The sequence below is a fragment of the Artemia sp. Qi Xiang Cuo genome, chromosome 7 (genome assembly GCF_049724085.1).
Source record: "Artemia sp. Qi Xiang Cuo chromosome 7, ASM4972408v1, whole genome shotgun sequence".
Classification (NCBI taxonomy): domain Eukaryota; kingdom Metazoa; phylum Arthropoda; class Branchiopoda; order Anostraca; family Artemiidae; genus Artemia; species Artemia sp. Qi Xiang Cuo.
In genome coordinates this window covers 24,160,348-24,167,406 of record NC_142800.1, presented here as the reverse complement: position 1 = coordinate 24,167,406, position 7,059 = coordinate 24,160,348, and positions in this window count along the sequence as shown.

The window sequence follows — 7,059 nt, the reverse complement described above, 5'->3', positions numbered from 1 at the left end:
ATTTAAGGTCAATATATTAAAATTTTCCACTAAAAGACGGTCATTGGAATAAAAACCCAATACATACATTTGATTTAGTTAGCTACTTGATTGTTTGAGGCTAGTCTCTTACTATTTCAAAGAAGAAAAAGCCGTAGGATTTTTCCTGTTTGTAATCAATTAGAGAGAGTTCTACCTTTAAAATTATAATAAAGAACGACCTCTTGCCTATACTAAATTTTATACGCCACTTATTTATAGTATAGAATAGTAATTCAACAGATAGATTGGTACTGGAACATCGTAGAGAATTGTTCAATGGCTCATTTTAAAGGAAATTTATGGGGTTAAAACTTCTTCTAATTAAAATAAATCGTTTTTAGTACCTTGAGAAATTTTAATTATGTTTCTTAAGAAATCATCATAAGTTAAAATTTCCCATACAAAATTTGAACTCAAGCCAACTGGGTGAGAGCTATCCCAACCTCTAGACCATATAGGACTTATTAAAATATCCGATAAATGACGCTTATGTTAAAGAACAAATTATAAACCTAGTTAGCTGTCTGATTATTTGAGGATCGTCTCTTACTATTCCAAAGAAGAAAAAGCCGTAGGCTTTTTCCTGTTCGTAATTTATAATCTGGATTCAAGCGGTAGTTATAGTAAAGAACGGACTCAAGCCCGAAGAAACTGAATCCTGTGGTTCATTCATATTATCTTCCCTATTTTAAATAGGTTATAATAAAGAACAAACTTTAGCCTATACTAACTGAAATGTTTATGATAAATATTATACGGGTTGCAGCGGTAGCTAGTATTTATATTATGCATCATTATAAATTATAAAAGGTTCAAATGTTTGAAGATTATAGAGTTAAAAATTTTCCCACCCCGGGAATCGAACCCGAGCCTGTTAAGTTAAAGTTAACTATCCTAGCCACTAGACCATATTGAACCATAAAGAAGTATGATTTAAGAGCCATATGCGTATTATTATTTCACCATACCAATTATAATAAGGCCAAAACAAAATCGTTGACTTGCAACCTTACTTTTGACACATTAGTTAAATCTTCATCAGGCTTAAAAAATGTTTTGCTAGTTTTACATGAAAGAACGAACCTTAGTCCATATACAATAAAGAACGACACCTTGCCCATGTTAAATAAAACATAAATAGGGATTATGTAATTTCCAATAGTATCATGGCTGTAGAGATGGCTGAAACCTAGTTACAATAAAAAACTATCATTGGAATATTATAATAAAGAACGACTGCTTGCCTATACTAAATTTTATACGCCACTTAATTATAGTATAGGTTAGTAATTCCACAGATAGATTGGCACTGGAATATCTTAGAGAGTTGTTCAATGGCTCATTTTAAAGGAAATTAATGGGGTTAAAAAAATTTTGTAATTAAAACAAATTATTTTTAAAATAAATTATAATAAAGAACCAACTCTTGCCCTTAGTTACCTATGTCTTGTCAAATTTGCTAATTAATTTCACCTGATTTTGTTTTAAAAATAATTCCGACACCGGGATTTGAACTCAAACTAATTGCTTGAAAGCCAAACTATCCTAAGCCACTCGACCATATGAGATATGTGTAAAAAGCTAATTAATAGTCTTATGATATCTTACAGCTTAAATTTCATCGGATATAGCTGAAACCTAGTAAAGAACAAACCAAGGCACATAGTAACTAAAACTTTTAGAATAAAGAATGAACTCTTGCCTATACTAGATTAGATACTCAACTTAATTATAGTTAATGATAAAGTAATGTACATAATTTCCTATGTTATTAGAATTGTTGTCTATAGTAAATGATAAATTTACTAGATCCGGGTTGCAGCGGTAGCTAGCAACCTAGTAAGAGACGATCACTCCCCCTAGTAAAATCCGGGTTGCAGCGGTATTACATTAAATTTACATAAAGGATCGACATAGTTCATCATAAAATGTGTCAGTCAAGAGGAGCTCATGTAGTTGTTATTTATAGAAGTTATGTTTAGACTTTTAAAAGACAAATGTATAAAAATTGTCTTCAGCAGGAATTGAAAGCGAAACCTTTGGAGCAGAATTCCAATACACTATCCACTGTGCCACGTAGGCTTTCAAGGACACAATTTTAAGTTAGTTTATGTTTTATATTGAAAGATGATCATTAGAACACCAAACCATTGCATATATTGAACTTAGTTAGCTGCCTGATTCTTTGAGGTTCGTCTCATACTATTCTAAATAAGAAAAAGCCGTATCCGGGTTGCAGCGGTAGCTAGCAACCTAGTAAGAGACGATCACGTCCAATGTTAAGAAATATAAAAACCCATAGTTCCTAACAAAGGAGTCAGATCAAAACAAAAAGTACACCATTAGAACCACCTTGTCCAAAACCCCTGTATAGGAAGCTTTCTGTCCCTTGGCTTGAACAGCAAGGGAAATATATTGGCTTGAAAATCAAGAAAATTGACTTTAACCACGTTATTCTCCCCAAACGGGATATTTTTTTCTCTTTTCTTTTTTTCTTTTCCACAGATAGCTTGGCACTGGAACATCGTAGAGGGTTGTTCAATAGCTCATTTTAAAGGAAATTAATTGGGTTAAAAACCTTTTGTAATATAATAAAGAACGACATCTTGCCTATAATAATTTTTTAGGCCACTTAACTATAGTAAAGGTTAGTAAAGCTTACATAGAGGACCGATTTAGTTCATCATAAATGGTGTTTGTCAATACGGTTTCATTTCATGTAATTATCCATTATCATGTAAAATGCAGTAATGTTTGAGGGTTTTAACAAAAAATTTATTTGTTAACTGAAACTAGAATAATTCCTGAACATTTTAAATAAAATCCGGGTTGCAGCGGTAGCTAGCAGCCTAGTAAGAGACGATCACGCCCAATGTTAAGAAATATAAGAACCCATAGTTCCTAAAAAAAGAGTCAGATCAAAACAAAAAGTGCACCATTAAAACCGCCTTGTCCAAACCCCTGTACAGGAAACCTTCTGTCCCTTGGCTTGAACAGCAAGGGAAATATATTGGCTTGAAAATCAAGAAAAGTGGCAGCTACTAAAAAATTCTGCCTAAACGGTATTTTTTTTTTTTTTCTTGTTTTCCGTAGATAGCTTGACATATAGTAAAGAACGAACTCTTGCCCTTAGTTACCTATGTTTTGTCAAATTAGCTAATTAATTTAACCTGATTTTGTTTTAAAAAGAATTCCCACACCGGGATTCGAACCCAAGCTAATTGGTTGAAAGCCAACTTTCCTAAACCACTAGACCATATGAGATATGTGTAAAAAGCTAATTAAGTGTTTTATGATATCTTATAGCATAAATTTCATCGGATATAGCTGAATTACATTAAAAGACGATCATTGTAATCCGGGTTGCAGCGGTAGCTAGCAACCTAGTAAGAGACGATCACGTCCAATATTAAGAAATTACAGTAAAGAACGATCTCTCTCCCATAGTAACTGATATGTTACATTAAAAGACGATCATTGGAATAAAAAGTTATTGCATGCATTGGACTTAGTTAGCTACTTGATCGTTTGAGGCTTGAACTTGTCCCTTGGCTTGAACAGCAAGGGAAATATATTGGCTTGAATTCAAGAAAAGTGGCAGCTACTACAACATTCTGCCTAAACGGGATATTTTTTTCTTTTTTTCTTTTTTCTTTTCCACAGATAGCTTGGCACTGGAACATCGTAGAGAGTTGTTCAATGGCTCATTTTAAAGGAAATTAATTGGGTTAAAAATCTATAGTAATTAAAATAAATTATTTCTAAAAGAGAATAAATTTTTCCACCAAAAACTGCATTTTTGATGTCTTTTCACACTGCAGTCTTTCAAACATAATCGTATACCAGCGGCAAGATTTGAACCCACGCCTCTGAAGAGACTGGTGGCTAACACCAGTGCCTTGGACCACTCGGCCAGGCTGCCTCTCATAAATAATATATATGTGAATCCGGTTTGCAGCGGTAGCTAGCAACCTAGTAAGAGACGATCAGTCCAATGCTAAGGAATATAAAAACCCAAAACTCCTAAAAATAGAGTCAGATCAAAACAAAAGTACATCATTAGAACTACCTTGTCTGAAACCTTACTAGATTTATATTAAAGAACGACCTGTTGCCTATACTAAATTATATAGGCCTTATAATAAAGAACGACCTCTTGGCTATACTAAATTAGGTATGGCGTTGTAAGAGAATTTTACATAAAGGATCGATAACGTTTATGATAATTTACAGTAAAGAATGATCGGTCATGCATAGTATCTGATATATGGTGGTTCCAGGGGTAGTTACTTGTGGTTCGTCTCTTACTATTTAAAAGAAGAAAAAGGCGTAGGCTTTTTTCTGTTTGTATCCGGGTTGCAGCGGTAGCTAGCAACCTAGTAAGAGACGATCACGTCCAATGTTAAGAAATATAAAAACCCATAGTTCCTAAAAAAGGAGTCAGATCAAAACAAAAAGAACACCATTAGAACTGTCTTGTCCGTAACCTCTATAAAAGAAACTTACCGCCCTTTGGCTTGAGTAACAAAGAAAATATATTGGCTTGAAAATCAAGCAAATTGACTTTTACCACGTTATTCTCCACAAACAGGATATTTTTTTCTCTTTTCTTTCTTTTCCAGAGATAGCTTGGCACTGGAACATCGTAGAGAGTTGTTCAATAGCTCATTTTAAAGGAAATTAATTGAGTTAAAAACCTTTTGTAACTAAAATAAATTATTTCTAAAAGAGAATAAATTTTTCCACCAAAAACTGCTTTTTCGATGTCTTTTCACACTGCAGTATTTCAAACATTATACCAGCGGTAAGATTTGAACCCACGCCTCCGAAGAGACTGGTGGCTAACACCAGTGCCTTGGACCACTCGGCCAAGCTGCCTCTCATAAATAATATATATGTGAATCTGGGTTGCAACAGTAGCTAGCAACCTAGTAAGAGACGATTAGTTCAATGCTAAGAAATATAACAAAACTCCTAAAAATAGAGTCAGATCAAAACAAAAGTACATCATTAGAACTACCTTTTCTGAAACCCTACTAGATAAATAATGAATGTCGTCATAGTTGTATATTAGAGCTATGACGTGAATAGAAAAACACGATATTATGTTGTGGTTTCTGAAGACGTCATGAAATAATATCATTGTGCTATGACATCAATAAAATCATTACGCCGTGACGTCATAATTACTATATAAGAAGCGTCAGAACTGTAAATGTTCTCATTCATAATTACATAATGGTTTCAATCAAGCAAGCTGCACGCAAGTTTAAAAAACAGTACTACACAAACAACAGATATAGTATCTTGAAAAGAGAAAAGCAAAGGTATTCAACCGACCAGGCGTATCGAGAAGTAAAAATTGAGAGAGCAAAACAAAACAGCAAGATGTGTTATCAAAATGATGAAGATTATAGACATGCAAAAATTGAGACAGCCAAACAAAAGTTCAAGGAGAGTTATCACAATGATGAAGATTACCGCATCAAATATAAGAAAAAACAAAAGCAAAGGTATTCAACCGTCCAGGTGTATCGAGAAGTAAAAATTGAGACGGCCAAACAAAAGATCAAGGAGCGTTACTGGGGTGACAAAATCTATAATGAAAAAATTAAATTCTCTGCGAGGTTGTACCGAAGAACGCATAAGGACAAAGGGAAAAATTACATTCAGAAATACAAGAAGATGGTAAAAATGCAGCCTGATCTTTGTAAATTGAGAAACATTTTACGCATGTTTTATCGGAATCACGAAAAGTATTCAAAATTACAGATTAAAATTCTCTTTGAAAGAGCGGGTGCTGTTGAAAAGTCGGCTAGAAATTCTTTGGCAAAGCTTCATAGTAATATCCAAAAGAAATGTTGTCAGTTTAACGAAAAGCTTCCAAGGTATGGATTGGCAACTGCGGAACAGTTTATAGATGCAATGGAAAATGTTCGACAACACAGTGAATACACGGAGGCGTACTTCTTTGAAAATTCGTATATTAATTTTGGAAGGAGCAATTGCAGTTTATGTAGCAGCAATAAAAATATATATACAAGCATACCTATCAACAGCGAAGGAAAAGCAATGTTTTTCAATTATGGCGAAAACGAGCCTGTTAGGGTTATTAGTAAATGTGTTTGTAAGACTAATGATTTAGAACAAATTCCTGGAACACCGACTCAAGAAAAAAGCATTTCTAACTGTGTTTTAAACAGTTCTTTTAGTTTTATAATAAAGAACGACCTCTTGCCAATACTAAATTTTATACGCCACTTAATTATAGTATAGGTTAGTAATTCAACAGATAGCTTGGCATTGGAACAACGTAGAGAGTTGTTCAATGGCTCATTTTAAAGGAAATTAATTGGGTTAAAAATCTTTTGTAACTAAAATAAATTATTTTTACATAAAGGATCGATCACGTCCCATGGCAAAAAATAATTACATTAAAGGACGATCATTTGAATAACAAACCATCTGGGTTGCGGCGGTAGCTAACAACCTAGTAAGAGACGATCACGTCCAATGTTAAGAAATATAAAAACCCATAGTTCCTAACAAAGGAGTCAGATCAAAACAAAAAGTACACCATTAAAACCGCCTTGTCCAAAACCCCTGTATAGGAAACTTTCTGTCATTTGGCTTTCTGTCATTTTTACTATTACATAAAGGATCGATCACGTCCCATGGCAAAAAATAAAATAGCCCATAATTCGTAAAAATAGATTACAGTAAAGAACGATCTCTCGTCCATATTATAATAAAGAACGACCTCTTGCCTATACTAAATTTTATAGGCCACTTAACTATAGTATAGGCTAGCACAGTTATTATATTTAAGGTCAATATATTAAAATTTTCCACTAAAAGACGGTCATTGGAATAAAAACCCAATACATACATTTGATTTAGTTAGCTACTTGATTGTTTGAGGCTAGTCTCTTACTATTTCAAAGAAGAAAAAGCCCTAGGCTTTTTCCTGTTTGTAATCAATTAGAAAGAGTTCTACCTTTAATCCGGGTTGCAGCGGTAGCTAGCTACCTAGTCAGA